The sequence below is a fragment of the Podarcis muralis genome, chromosome 2 (assembly GCF_964188315.1).
Source record: "Podarcis muralis chromosome 2, rPodMur119.hap1.1, whole genome shotgun sequence".
NCBI lineage: Eukaryota > Metazoa > Chordata > Lepidosauria > Squamata > Lacertidae > Podarcis > Podarcis muralis.
The window spans coordinates 63,627,438-63,642,660 of record NC_135656.1 but is presented as its reverse complement, the minus strand read 5'-3'; the positions used below and the strand labels follow the sequence as shown (position 1 = coordinate 63,642,660).

General features: G+C 43.2%; 1 long non-coding RNA gene across 2 annotated transcripts in view; it reads right to left on the bottom strand.

Annotated features, from left to right (window-relative positions):
• Positions 1-457: 457 nt before the first annotated feature.
• Positions 458-15,223, bottom strand: part of LOC114591375 (uncharacterized) — a 182,248-nt gene continuing 167,482 nt past the window's right edge. Inside the window, exons 4-5 of one of the 2 annotated variants that reach the window (XR_013391928.1) lie at positions 9,534-9,658; positions 458-3,248 (exon numbers count right to left, since the gene is read on the bottom strand). This is a non-coding gene — a long non-coding RNA (uncharacterized LOC114591375). Of the gene's footprint in view, positions 3,249-7,838; positions 8,104-9,533; positions 9,659-15,223 lie in introns of those variants that run through there. The other variant, XR_013391926.1, reaches the window with a different exon arrangement.

Genomic DNA, 15,223 nt, shown 5'->3' with positions numbered 1-15,223 from the left:
TTTTTGCATTCATAATTGGGAGAGAACAGATGGAGAAGGCTTTGTTTAATGAAATATGTCCATTCAATTAACCCATGCCAAGGGGGATTTGGTGCTTCAAAAAGAATCAGCATCAGGAACAGAAGGCTCCTACTACAGACGTCTTAACAATGATAAGGAAGGCTGAGGACATTAGGCATTTGGCAACTGGATTGGGGCCTTGTCCAAATGTGAAACTGTTTACTTTTTGCACTGGGTCAGTGGCATTTGCTGGAGGAAAGGAGAGTGCTTGTTTGGTTCTGAATTTCTGTTTGTAAATTGCCTTGAAAAGTATGTGAAAGATAATTCATAAATTCATCACTGTAATTGTTGTTACTATTGAGATTCCTAATATTGTTATTGTTAAATTTCTTTACCACTTAATTCCAAAATAAGCTTTAAAGTGGTTTACAACGTATAAAAACCAGTAACACAAACATTAAAAAACAATAGGCCAGAATTTATTCACCCAATAGTGCAATCCCATTAACACAACACAGAACTTAAAACAAGAAACTCAGGTCATGAGATGAATATTATTGGTGATGATAATAGCATTGCTGGATCAGACAAAAGGCCTATTCAGTCCAGCATCCTGCTCCCCACAATTGTTAACCAGGTACCTATGAGAAGATCTAGGTATAGGGCGGTATATAAATTCAGTGAAGAAGAAGAAGAAGAAGAAGAAGAAGAAGAAGAAGAAGAAGAAGAAGAAGAAGAAGACCACCAGAACTGGCACACCATGCTCAGCATTCTCACAAGGCACATGAATAAGCTTGGCTTGCCCTATATTTAACAGTTTGACAAGTTGAGTATGCCAACCCATTGGGACAACTCCATCACTTGTGTGCAGTTCTGAACTTCTTGTCCTGATTTTGGACTCCTTAAAACTGGACCACCAAATTTCCTTGCTTGCCATGTAGCCTGAGTGTAGAAGCCACTGTGCCTTATTACCTGTTTCTGAGCTATAAATATTCTCTGCTTCAATGAATACCCCTTCCTTCCTTAGTCAAGAGCCTCTGTGATCATAGTCTGGGCAGGAGCTAGGACACCCTCCTGGGAAGCAGCAGTGACCCCACTAGCAAGAAGCCTAGCATTGCAGATCCACCCCATGGGGCAAGCCACCTTTGAAGCCTACAAGTAGGGCAGCACCACCACCACATCCTGCCTCTGTTGTTTCCCAGTGTCCAGTAGCCATGCTTCATAATGCGTAAGTCACACCCAGACAGAGGTCACAGGAGAGGGAAGACATATCAGCATGGAGAAAGAGGCGCCTTGTTCAGAAAAGTGTTGGGCTGCTGTCATGCAATATCTTGAAAACCTGGCACCACAAGTTTCCTTACAGGGAAAGGAATGACATTCTTTGATGTTGATTTGGATGGAAAGAACAGAAGCGTTTCCCGTGAAACATCTAAGAAGGCTGAGCGGTGGATAACAGAAACGTGACACACATGTGCTGTGACATATAATAAGAACAAAAAGTGTGCCAAGTCAATTAGAGTATGCATAAGGGCACATCAGACACCCGCTCTGACATTTCCCAAAAACACTAACAGGCCCCGACAAGCCAGCCCTCTGTGGTTGACACCCAATGGAAGCCTACAGCTAGCAAGGGACAGTAAGCTACTCCTAAAAACCCCGTCCTGACACCTCACTGGAAACTTCTCTTCAAACCTGGCTTGTTGACTCCTGCTCACTTGGGATTTACTTTCTCTAATTTGTAATTGATTTTGACCTTTTCCTCCAAGTCACTGGTTATTCCTAATGACAGGAGGACACCAGGCCAAATGGATCCTTCACCTGACATGGATGAGGCATGAAAGGAGGGAGGTCTGGAGAGTTTGTCATCGGACTTCTCTTAAAAATAGTTCTGTTACCCTCCTTGATATCATCGCTGTCTCATTTTTACATAGAGCTCTAACAACAAGGCTCCCTATACAGCTAGTGAGTGGTCCATCTAGTTTGATATTGGTGGTGACGCCTGGGGGTCTCAGATGCTTTTCACAACACTGCTAACTGGGTTCCTTAAGAATGGAAATGCTGAGGAAATAATAATAATAATAATAATAATAATAATAATAATAATAATAATATATTATTATTATTATTTATACCCTGCCCATCCGGCTGGGTTTCCCCAGGCACTCTGGGCAGCTCCCAACAGAATATTAAAAGCATGATAAAACATCAAACATTAAAAACTTCCCTAAACAGGGCTGCCTTCAGATATCTTCTAAAAGTCAGATAGTTGTTTATTTCCTTGACATCTGATGGGAGGGTGTTCCACAGGGTGGGTGCCACTACCAAGAAGGCCCTCTGCCTAGTTCCCTGTAACCTCACTTCTCGCAGTGAGGGAACCGCCAGAAGCCCCTCGGAGCTGGACCTCAGTGTCCAGGCAGAACGACTGGGAGTGGGGGGTGGGGAGAGACGCTCCTTTAGGTATACTGGACCAAGGCCATTTAGGGATTTAAAGGTCAGCACCAACACTTTGAATTGTGCTTGGAAACGTATTGGGAGCCAATGTCGGTCTTTCAGGACTAGTGTTATATGGTCTCGGCAGCCACTCCCAGTCACCAGTCTAGCTGCCAATCAAACCCAAGTGGAGGTGCTTAGCATTCAAAATACATGCTTTGTCATTGAGCTCTATATGATTCCCACCCCTGTATTAGGCATTATTACTAGGGATGGGTGAACTTGTCCATTTTGATTTGTGATTTGTCTGAAATTCTCGTTTTTCCAATCTTCAGTTTCTGGACTTCGAAAAGCTCAGAGTTTCTTCATTTTGCTGTATGTATGATGGAGAAAAAGGTTACCATTCTCATCACCTCACCTATTTGCTGAAGGGCACTCAGTCAGAAGGCATGACTGCTAGACCATTTTCTCCCTTGGCACCTTGTTGTGTAAGAACTTATGCAGTGAGTATCCAGACAAACCAACTTTCATCTTAACAATCTTGTGCCTGCTGCTGCAAGGTTATCTTAAGAAAGCAAAACTTCTGTCCCCCATGGAAAAAAGATTATAAGAAAATGCACATTTTATAATCTCCTACTTTTGTATCTGAGCTGACAATGCAGAGGTATTCAACCAAATGAGGCAGCGCTTCCTTTTCTCAAAAACAGGATAATTAAGAATGTGAAACATTGACAGTCAAATTCCCATGCAGGTGTGTGCAGTGCTTTTCCTCGGGATGCCAGCAGCCTAGAATACAATCTCAGGTGTGCGGTAAACAGCTGAAATGGACAAAAAGGAAAATTGATTTTCAGAAATTAAGAAATGATTGCATTGACAGTAATAATAAATTAATGCTGTATCTTAGCTAAAATTGCTTTTGGTACTTCTGAAGAACCCTTTGGTACCTCTAATGTGATTCCTGCTCATTTCCAGCAAATATCTGAATTATCTTCAGTGGATTATCCCATGTCATTACAGAACATTCTATTTGTTACATGATTTCTGGTTGTTTGCACAAGCCACACTTTACTTCCTCATACACAATTGTGTCACTATATCATTTGTCATTACATAACCTAGGGGAAGGGCCATAGCTCAGGAGTAAAGCATCTGCCTGACATGCAGAACGTCTCAGGTTTTGGTCCCCATCATCTTCATGTAAGGCTGGGAGAGCTTCTGCCAGTCAGTGTAGACAATATTGAGCCAAATGGACCAGTGGTAGAAGGCAGCTTCCTATGGCTCACCCGGATGGGCGGGCTATAAATAATAAATTATTATGAAATTGTTATGATGATGTGTCCTTCACCCAATTTTCTTCATGGTGTTTGGCTTCTAAACCCACACAATCAGTTTTATGAAGCAAAGGAACCAACAGAACTGAAAACTTAAGTGAATAATGGATATTGCTGCGTTATTTAGTTATTTGTTTATTCATTTATCAAATGTGTTAATTGCCTTTCTACAGAAAACAGAGCAATGAACATTCAACTGAAATCTAAAAGCATAACAAATAACAAAAACAAAGAGATGGCAGCAGCAAAAATTAGGAACATTTAGAATATATCAGGGATGTCCAACCCCGCGGTCAACAACTTTGGCTCACCCTCCCCCCAAAAAGTTCAACAACTCTGGTCAATCCAATGGGTAGATCACATCCAGTTTATTTATAGTGGGAGTAGATCACTGTCTCTTGGAAGTTGGACGTGCCAGGAATATATTTTTTAAAGGAGGTTTGTAATCTGTGTCTAAACTCTAATGCTGAGGTAGCTGGGTGGGCGTACAAAATAGTATTGTAAGGGATAATGCATGAGCATATAAATGTGTATTTTGGGGGGCACTCCTACCTTCTCCCCTTCCAGTGTGGTGTAGTGGTTAAGAGCGACAGACTCGTAATCTAGTGAACTGGGTTCGCGTCTCCACTCCTCCGCATACAGCTGCTGGGTGACCTTGGGCTAGTCACACTTCTTTGAAGTCTCTCAGCCCCACTCACCTCACAGAATGTTTGTTGTGGGGGAGGAAGGGAAAGGAGAATGTTAGCCGTTTTGAGACTCCTTCAGGTAGTGATTAAGTGGGATATCAAATCCAAACTCTTCTCTTCTTCTTCCCTAGCCCAGCTGTGCTCTACAGAGTGAGGGGCCATCACTGAACCTGCAGCCCTGCTGCTCAAGGCATCCAAAGTGGAGTGAGCAGAGGCAGATTTCTGCTCCAGCCCGAAACTGGTTTAGCAACCAGGCCCAGATTGGGCACAATATTGTCACGTGGCATTCCTTGCTCTGATATTACCACTTGCTGAAAACCTCAGGAGGGGAGAACGCTTTTGTGCTTGAGTCCTTCTCTCAGGTTTCTCCCAGGCATCTGGTTGGCCACTGGGAGAACAGCATGCTGAACTAAATGAGCCATTGGCCTGATCCTGCAGGCTCTTCCTTTTTATATGTTCATAAGGGACTAATAAAATCAGGGTACAATATCCCTATTCAAGCCCTGCCACCCTCTTCTGATGGGGAAAGCAGGGACAGTCTCCCTGGCCCCTCCATAGCATCACAACCTTCCACATCTTGAAAGCTGAACCCTGCTGTAACTCATGTACATTGTACTTTGCACAATGAAGAAGTCTGGGAAGGGGCAGTCAGCATCAAAACAAGAATCTAGTCCTCACCAAGGCAGACAACATTACCATTTCAGATAAGAGACAGGGATGCACCTGACCAAATGCTCTTTCAAATAAATAATTGGTATGGCACTCCAATCACACCCATTTTTAACGTATGAAATGATGGAATGCCAGGAACGTTGAGGCCTCTTCCATTTCTAGCATTAAATCTGGCTGACCTTAGATCACTTTCCTGAGTGACTTGGTATAGGAGGAAAAAATGTGCGAACAGCCCTGTCACCTCTCACATTCACAAGGTGGCTGTCTTGATATTAGCAGAGTCCTGAGGCAGGGTCAGAAGTGGATCATCATTCAGATGAGTGGCAGGCATCCAGAATGGCGGCTGAGAACGTTGGCTTTGCACAGCAGCTCCCTTAAATGAGGTTAAGCTCCCGCATTCTGTCTGTCTAAGCAGAAGATTCTTAAAAGAAACACCCTCTGGCACTGCAGAGCAGAGATAGTCATCTATGCAATGACATTTCATGAAATACAAGGCAGATCAGAAATAAGGCTGGTCAAGTGATTTCTCCAGCCAATCCACTTTCCCACAGAAATTGCCAAAATACCCAATATTTCATGACAAAAGTCTATGAGGGTTTGTTTCATTTTTAATTAATTTTTTATTACAAAAATCCAAATGCTCTAGTCTTGTTTCCCACAAAATGGAATGCAGCACTCAGGAATAAGCCCACAGACTCCTATGTGTCATGTAAACTGACCTGCTATATTTCTTAGCTTCTTCTTTTTAAATTTTTATTTATAAATTTATAAGAGTACAAAATACAGGACTGAAGAATAAAAAAGAAATAAGTGAAAGAAAAGGAAGGGGGGAGAAAAAAAGATACTGTAGATACATTACATCAATTCTGTTCCATCGACTTCCCATCCATCCTTCCATGGCTCCCTAAATTTTCCCATTCCTTCTTCATATTTTATTTTTTCTAACTATTGAAAGATTCAAATTCTTCTCATTATAATATATTTCTTAGCTTCTTGGGGGCTACACACACACTGGACATTTGCTATATAATGTAATTTACACATTTCCTATTTTACATGATGCATATGTTAAAAAGATGGGTTCAAGCCAGAACTGCTGTTCCATTTGCAAAAGAGATCAGGTCCAGGAGAGGTTCCCCTCCATGAACTGGATGTTCCTGTGGGTGAAAGAGAGGGTCGGATTTCCACCAATACCCCGTCTCCCCTGCAGCCTCCAGTCCCACCTCCCAGAGGATCCCCCAACTGAGTTCCAAATGGTTCTCCAATTCTCAAGACCAGATTTTAGGGGCCAAAGTGGTCTGCAACAAGAGGGGCAATCGGTGGGATCCACTTCTCCTCTTTCTGCCCCCACAAGCATTCAGCTCACAGAATTCCACTCTGTGAAACTCTAGGTCCAGCCCATAACAGGTGAATGAGACATGTTTGGAAATACACGGCTTGCTCAGGTATATTTATCTGTAATACTCCATCAACAATCCCATGTTGCTATTAAAGGTAAAGGTAAAGTTACCCCTGCCCGTACGGGCCAGTCTTGCCAGACTCTGGGGTTGTGCGCCCATCTCACTCAAGAGGCCGGGGGCCAGCGCTGTCCGAAGACACTTCCGGGTCACGTGGCCAGCGTGACATCGCTGCTCTGGCGAGCCAGAGCCGCACACGGAAACGCCGTTTACCTTCCCGCTAGTAAGCAGTCCCTATTTATCTACTTGCACCCAGGGGTGCTTTCAAACTGCTAGGTTGGCAGGCGCTGGGACCGAGCAGCGGGAGCGCACCCCGCCGCGGGGATTCGAACCACCGACCTTTCGATCGGCAAGCCCTAGGCGCTGAGGCTTTTACCCACAGCGCCACCCGCGTCCCTGTTGCTGATGTTCAATTTGCGGAAGTGCCTCAATCGTGAAGTTTTGGAGAAAGGTGAGGGAAACTATGCCTGGCTCCTGTGGATTACGGTCCCGTGTGAGAGGGCAGCAGGGAAACGTGGTTGTTAGCCAGGACTATTGTGACTACTTAATTGCCACATGCATCTAATGACATGCTAGTTTCTCTTCTCCTTCCACACTCTGCTGCCTTGTCTCAATTACTCCATTCAATCAGCAACTCTGTTCCCATATTAATAAAGCAAGGCTGTGGCTGTTCCTCGCTGCCACTTACACTCAGAAGCCTCAGCCTGCAGAAGTCATTTAGCTGCGGAGCGCAGCTTGCACCTTGGTCCAAATTCATTTGATGATGTTGCTTCCCATATGTAAAAAAAGGGGGGGGAGTAGGAATCAACAAATAAAGAGAAGGCGAGCAGATGAAACCCAGCAGCTGCTTAAACCCATTTGATCGCATTCATTAGCAATGAGGTTTTCAGAGGAGCAGCTAGTCAATCCTAATTTATGAATTAATAGATGTTGTCAAGGCAGATATAAGGCTGTCATTCTCAGGTAGGCTCAAGCAGGTCTTTGACAGGCAAACACGCAATGCAACCTGTGCTGGAGAACACGTACCAATTAGTCAACCAAGAGATTCTGAAGGTACAAGTGTTGTCCTGAACATCATTTTCCCTATCTGTTTGCCATCATCAGATAAACACATCCTGTTGTTCGAGTGGTCTATTCTACCAGGAGGAAAATTATTACCCTTGCCAGCCAGCTTAGCATGTGTGCTTCGGTGCTCAATCACCTGTCAAGATTCTCCCCTAGAGAATGAATGCCTCAAAAGGAAAGGAAAGTACCGATGAAAGTTCAGGTGGCATATGATTTTTATTTTATTTTTCAAATGACAATTTGTGATCGACAATGCAGCTGCTTAACTTTACCAGGGAATACAAGACGAACAACAGCAAGCTGACCTGTCACATTGATTATCTTATAGTAGCAGCAACGATAGGTTCTGTTCATACATGGAAAGGATAGAGTGTAGCCTTAAAGATGTGAAGCCCTTCAAAATGAGCCACCTGAGACCCCAGCAACACAGTTCAGAAGAGTCTTTTCACTGCTCTGTTGTTGCTGTTGAGAACAAAAATGTTATTAAGCACAAGCCAGCTCACAGACAAGTAAGCAAGGCAAATGAAAAGTTATTGCAGGAAATGAAGACTGCAGTCTAACACAAAATTATGTCAGCTTAAGGTCCATTGGTTTCAATGGGCTTGCATCCACTTCACTGTGATAGAATGTAACTACAGTATATGTTTGAAACTGCTGCCATCCAAGTTTACATGCCAGTAAACTTGTTTATGTGAAAGTATGTGTTAATAATTCACTGGTATTTCTTTCTGTACAGGTTTCCACTTGCTATAGTAATTATGAGGAGTGTGTCTTTGTATCTGTACCTGTAGTATCTGGGAGCAGCCTGGTCCGTTTTGGATCCATTCTGAATCGATTCATTATCTGGGCCTGAATCTGATCTGTTAAATCAAAGCTGTGTTTCACCTCTGTTGATTATAATGGGGAATCTAAAAACACCCTTAACCTTCCCCACCCCCCTCTTTTTCTGCTTTCTGCATAATGGGATAAGATTTGCAGGCCAAAGAACTGCTGTAATAACGAATTATAGCTGCCAATGTTTAGACAGAGCCATCCAGGGTTTTTTCTGTGCAAGGAACCTGGTTTTAAAGTGGAGGGGGGAGGATTTTTTAAAAAAAAATCTGCCAGAATTGGAGGCATACTGCAGGCATAGCTGCCCTTTCTAAGGATATGGAGATGAATGATTTTGAATTGTGTGTTAGGAAAAAGAATGATTGGAAAGAAGCAGCCTACCTCCGTCACAGCCAAAATTTGGGGAATGATGACCCACCTGAAGAACAACTCTGTTTCTTTACTTTAGCATCCTTCCCCAAAAAACCCCCACTGTGATTGGCACGTACTGGGAAACTAATTCACTGTAATTGAAAACCAGACATGTCCATCTCTTCACCCCATCCTCTCCCAGGCTCTGTGCATTTCTGCAGTCAGATTGATTACATTTCTTTGAAAAGAAAACGAGGGAACGGATGTACAGTTAACTTTTGGGGGGGGAGGGGAACTAGGCAATAGAGCTACTCAGAAGGCTGAGGACTCCGTGATCCACTTCAGCATGACCTGCCAATAGTGTGATCCAACTCAGAAAATGTGCACATCTGCTCCAAATCACCCCTGTTCACCTCATCATCTGAGGTACATGAAAGCACAACCCTTAGCAGTTACCAGTTGCTTCCTTATTTTTTCAGACACTGTAGATTATCCATTCCCTAGTTTTTCTATTCCCTTTCCCTCTTTGAATAAGTGAAAGGTATTAGCTACTCCTTCCAAATGCCCTGAAAACAGAGGCTTTTGCTTGCTCTAGTTGACCTCTTAGAACACCCCACCCCCCGTCAAATCCCTATAGTCTAGCTTTTGGATTAAAAATCAGGAGGAGAGACCTTCTCAAGATATACAGAAGGCACCATTCCTCTAAGTACCTGTCATCGGAGGACAACGGCAGGAGATGGTTATTGCTCTCAAGTCCTCTTTATGGGGCATTGTGAGAAGCAGGACTCTGGACTTCTGGATCAGTCTCTTTCAACAGGACTCTTCTTATGGATTTCTGCATGGAACCAGAAAATAATTCACAAACTATTTGACAGAAGGATTAAAGTCTTGGTAATACATTTCATTGCCTGCTAGGTCATACCTCCAAATCTCATTTGTCCTTGATTTACTAATATAAAACTCTTGTGGGTCACAATTCCAGTTTCTGCCCTGCTGTTTTTTATTCCTCTCCTTCAAGATGTGACCACAGGCAGCTAACATTTAAAAACAATCAGATTTTTGTTCTTCCCCCTGAACTGAATCTCACCATTCCTCACACTGATTTCTTAAGAGGTAATATGACTGCATACCTCTTGGGGCAGGTCCCCACTATGCATTCCAAACAAATGACTTCTCCCAAGGAGATCTAGGAGATATCGTTTATCATACATGCTGGAAATCATAGCTCTGTGAGCCCAGGGTTCTCCCAAGATTCTTTGGGGAGACATCATGCGCTTTGGACATGCACTGGATGTGCTTTGTGGATTTATCCTTGGAAAGCCATTCAACTAGATCACAGATTTCACCTGTGTTTGAAGGAGCCAAATACAGGTGAGCTTCATTGCCTGAGAGGAAATAGCAAGGCAAGTGGAGGCTGTTGCTCCTCTTTAATCTTGTCACTTCTTGCACGCTTGAATGGGCAGTGGAAGAGGCAGCAGCAACAAAGAGGAGGAGGAGAAAAGCTAGAGACCACTGCGGCCCCTGCTGGATTCTGGGCCACCCAGCCACCTGAGGTTCTAAGCTGAGGAGCAAATCACAGAGCCTTTAGTAGATTCAGCTGCATTCCCGTTTTTCTTTTTGCAGTGGAAAGGAAAAGGATTTGCGAAGCAGATCTTTTCATTTGCAGTGGGGAAAGGTAGACTTCTCAAGTCTTAAGGCAGTTGACTGAGTGCTCCAAGCAATGGTTGCACTTTTAAAAAGACCTTCTCAGTAATCGGAGTGGAACCACGGGATATTGTTCCTTTTCTACCCTGCTCTCAAATCAAGAAGAAGGCAATGGTTTGGGTTTGCAGCCAGGCAATATGTTGAACGTGTACTTTCTGCATCATCTTCAAGGGTGAGTATCTAAAAAAAAATAAGTCATTCAATGGGAATAATGCAGCCAGGCTTGACTATGACTGACAAGAGTGAAATGAGGGGAAAGAAAGGAGGGAAACGCTGTGTGTGGTAACCTTTCCACATGTCAAATGTCAAAAAAAAATCTTAACAGCTCTCTTGAAAATGAATTCTGCATCCTTTCATTGACATCTTTTCCAACAACCAAGATACGCTGAAAGAGATATTTGCCCTGCTGATAGGCAGTGGGGAAGGAGATGTGGGAGCCCTTTGGAAACTCTTGTATGGGATTAGCTTTCCCAAAGATATATGCACACACACACACACACACACACACACACTCCTCTAACCTGCAATCTACCTTTAATAATAACAAAATATTATAATACAGTAGTCTGTTAAACATTAAAAGCTTCCCTAAAGAGGGCTGCCTTCAGATGTCTTCTAAAAGTCTGGTAGTTGTTCTTCTCTTTGACATCTGGTGGGAGGGCGTTCCACAGAGCGGGTGCCACTACCGAGAAGGCCCTCTGCCTGGTTCCCTGTAACTTGGCTTCTTGAAGTGAGGGAACTGCCAGAAGGCCCTTGGCACTGGACCTCAGTGAACAATGGGGGTGGAGACGCTTCTTCAGGTATACAGGACGAGGCCATTTAGGGCTTTAAAGGTCAGCACCAACACTTTGAATTGTGCTCGAAAATGTACTGGGAGCCAATGTAGGTCTCTCAAGACTGGTGTTATGTGGTCTCGGCAGCCACTCCCAGTCACCAGTCTAGCTACCGCATTCTGTATTAGTTGTAGTTTCCGGGTAACCTTCAAAGGTAGCCCCAAGTAGAGCGCATTGCAGTAGTCCAAGTGAGAGATAACTATAGCATGCACCACTCGTGAGACAGTCCATGGGCAGATAGGGTCTCAGCCTGCATACCAGATGGAGCTGGTAAACAGCTGCCCTGGACACAGAATTAACCTGTGCCTTCATGGACAGCTGTGAGTCCAAAATGACTCCCAGGCTGTGCACCTGGTCCTTCAGGGGCACAGTTACCCCATTCAGTTTACAGCAGTATCAAACCACTTTAAACTGTTATGGTGGTTTCTCCCAAAGACTCCTGGGAACTATAGTTTGTTAAGGGTGCTGAGAGTGGTTGATAGGCTCCTATTCCCCTCACACAGCTACAATTCCCAGAGTGGTTTAACAATCACTCCCTCTTCCTGGGAAACTCTGGGAAGGAATGTGAACTTTGTGGTTGGTTTCTTCTCTTTCTTATATCTCTCACTTCACACTGATTAGCAGCAACAATCATTGTTCCCTGTGTCTTTTTAGAGTAAGATTTTAGTAAGAGTGGTCTAAGGCTCCAGGACCCCTCAGTGCATTGACCTGGGGAGGGAGGAATATGTACATTCACAGGTGAAAATATACTTTAATTTAATTTAATTTTGAACAAGATGAATGACTTTCCCATGCATGAAAACCAAACTGTCAGCTAACGTGTTAGTTAAGCTTAATAGAGGCAATGTTCATTGGATCATCATTGGGTTTTTGCAGGCTGTTTCAAAGACATCCCGAATGTTTGGATTCTAATTAGGCTGAACAGGCATGGCGAGTTCACAACAACAGTTGAGGCATGACACGGTTCACACTGCTCTTCCCTTCAGTGTTAGATGTGGTCCAGCAACAGAACTCTCTGAGATCCTGACTCTGAGATATCAAAATATTTGCCAAAAGCTCTCCCACGAATCAAACACACATGATGTGAAACAATGATATTTGATAGTTCTGTATGTGTACACTTGCCTAGCATCTGCCTGCAGTGTGGCACTGTTACTAATCCTAAATTCAGGTAACTCATTGTTTTTCAGAAAAAGAAACAAAGAAGAATACACACACACCCGTTGGGATGCATGAATTGTTATTACAGAATTCAAATATATGTACATAAATTTCTACCATCAAACTGTCGCCTGTGAAACACCTCCGTCTCATCTTTCCCATGTCCTCATAGCCTGGATCCCCCATTTTGTTTTCACACTTCATCCTGCATACAAAAATATTTTTTCAAACCACTGCCTTGGAGCTGACTTTGTAATGAAACCCAATGGGCATGTTAAAAACAAAACACATGCACAAGGAGGAGGAGAACCTCTTGCATAGCATGGGGTGAAATATGTTGCCTGAGATATAAACAGATCTTATTGTAATGCTCTCAGAAAATCCCCAGTGCTCTGGGCTTGAAATCAAAGATGTTCGGTTGATGCAGGCAAAGAAAGATAGATTTATTGTGTTGACTTATTTCCAGCACCATTCTGGGTGGCCTCTACGAGAACAGGATGCTGAGCTAAATAGGCCATTGGCTTGATCCAGCAGGCTCATCTTATCTTCTTATGCTTTCTGTTGTGCAAATGGGTGAAAGCTACCATTATGGTCAAGAATACCACAAAAAGAATTGCTCTTTAAATCAGGCACTTTTGAGCAAGAAAAAGATACGGTGTCAAAAGTGCCTGATGAGTAACTCTTGCTGTTTAAATCAGTGGGACATAAAAGTGCTCATCTTTGGCTGCAATTTACCCAAAGTTCTAGAAATCTCCTTCCTTTCTCCTTTATTCATAATTGCTCTTTTCTTAGGTCAGGAACTGTGAAATTCTCAATCATGTAATCAATCATTTATAGCAAAAAGTTAGCATAACTTCAGTGTGGAGAAATGGCTGATATATTAGTGAGGCAAATTTGGGGTGCAGGCTGTATCTGGCAAGGGATATGATCTGGACAAATTTCAGATAATTTGAATGAAGTATATCTGAAATCTAGCAGGGCCTTCTTAAATACAATTCTTTCAGGTGCAGTTGTCCCGTGTTCCATTTCATGTCTTCCTACTCCAAATAAAAAGAACACACATTTTTTGGTCTTGTCCCTGGGAAATCTATTTTGGAAATGAGAGTGGCTTGAAATGTGATTACATTGTAAAAAGATCCAATAAATCACGAAAAAGCATTAAGAAACTATAATATAGCATTTATAGTCCCTTTTATCCCTCTCCTAAGTTTCCTTTATGTAAGTACCTTCCATACAGTCATGACCATATTCCCCCCTTTTCTGGTCATTATGCTTTGGGACGCGGGTGGCGCTGTGGGTAAAACCTCAGCGCTTAGGGCTTGCTGATCGAAAGGTTGGCGGTTCAAATCCCCGCGGCGGGGTGCGCTCGCGTTGCTCAGTCCCAGCGCCTGCCAACCTAGCAGTTTGAAAGCACCTCCGGGTGCAAGTAGATAAATAGGGACCGCTTACTGGCGGGAAGGTAAACGGCGTTTCCGTGTGCTGCGCTGGCTCACCAGATGCAGCTTTGTCACGCTGGCCACGTGACCCGGAAGTGTCTCCGGACAGCGCTGGCCCCCGGCCTCTTAAGTGAGATGGGCGCACAACCCTAGAGTCTGTCAAGACTGGCCCGTACGGGCAGGGGTACCTTTACCTTTACCTTTACCTATGCTTTGATCACTATCTGATATATAACATCTTAATTATGACATTGATAGTAATAGTTTATATACAAGCTAAAAGCAGAATGATGCCTATCTAAATCTGATATGGTAAGGAACCCTTCCGTCATACAAAGTAGTTCTGTAATTGGATATTAATTTGTGCCTTCCAAGCTAAAAAAAAAGAAAGAATATATTTCCATAAGATGTAAAGATCAGTGTTTTTGATCCAGGCCATCAAGAATGTGTCAACATACACATGAAACACCAGGATGAGTGGCTTCCCATTCCATGTTCATGGCTCCATGTGAAATCAGTTACAAGAGTAGGGTGATAGCATCCTGTATTTGCTAATATTGGAAGTCTGCAGTGGCAAAAAGTGAACTCAGAACTGTAAATCCAAAGTGACATTCACAAAAGTGTGTTGCAGTTCACAAGAAGAAATATTTCCATTCTATTTTGCACTGCATCTGTAGTGTGTCCAATTCTGGCTGCTACATTTTAAGAAGAGCATTGACCAACTGAAACATGCCCAGAGGAGGGCAGCTAGGGTGGTTAGGAGTCTCTGGAACTAAGGCTTATTAGGAACAGTTGAAAGTGTTTGGTATATTTAGGTCAGAGATGAGAACGTTAATGGAAGACATGGCAGTCATTTCAAATACGTATCTGAAGAGTTGTCATACAGAAGATGGGACAGACTCGTTCTCTGTTCCTGCGGGGAGCAGGACAATAACTAAGTTGTGGAAATGGAAAGGGAGTACATTTTGACTGAACTTCCTAATGGTAAGGTGTTGACAGTGGAACAGACCGTCTCAGAAGATGGTGGACTCTTCACTGGAAGAACCTGAATGGCCATTTCTCAGTGATGTTGTAGTTGCATTCTACACTGTAGATTCTGCAGGATGCTGGACTTTTAACTCTAAATGTAAAACAGAATATGATTCTATTGCTCTATGTTTATAGGGTACATTGCTTATAGAGTAATAGACGCCAGCTAAAATCTTCCTTTCTGAGACATGGCATTTTAATTCTGAGCAATAGGAACAGTTACAATTAGAATATAGG